General features: G+C 65.3%; 1 protein-coding gene across 1 annotated transcript in view; it reads left to right on the top strand.

Moving 5' to 3' along the window:
• Positions 1-291, top strand: part of LOC104122002 (protein phosphatase 1 regulatory subunit 12B-like) — a 33,240-nt gene that overhangs the window by 31,892 nt on the left and 1,057 nt on the right. The gene's annotated exons all lie outside the window — the stretch shown is intronic.

The raw sequence follows: 291 nt of genomic DNA on the forward strand, positions 1-291 counted from the left end.
GGGAGCTGGCGTCTGCCCCGGGGGCTGCCTGCACTCGGTGGCGGTGGCAGTGGAGGGGCTGCAGGTGAGAGGGAATGGGCAGGAGGTTGTGGTCAGAGCTGAAACGCCAGCTTAGGAGGAAGGAGAAGGTTTAGTGGGAGTTTTGAATTTGGGGGAATTCCTCTAAGATCCTCCTCGAGTCATCACTGAGCTCACACCGGTGCCGTTCGTGCCTGCACGTGACCCTGCTCGGCCCTGGCGTGCTCCGGCGGGCGCTGGGCTGGTCCCCTCGGGGCTGCTGGCGCCCGTGGT

The sequence above is a fragment of the Egretta garzetta genome, unplaced genomic scaffold (genome assembly GCF_000687185.1).
Source record: "Egretta garzetta isolate BGI_Z169 unplaced genomic scaffold, ASM68718v1 scaffold202, whole genome shotgun sequence".
Taxonomy (NCBI): Eukaryota; Metazoa; Chordata; class Aves; order Pelecaniformes; family Ardeidae; genus Egretta; species Egretta garzetta.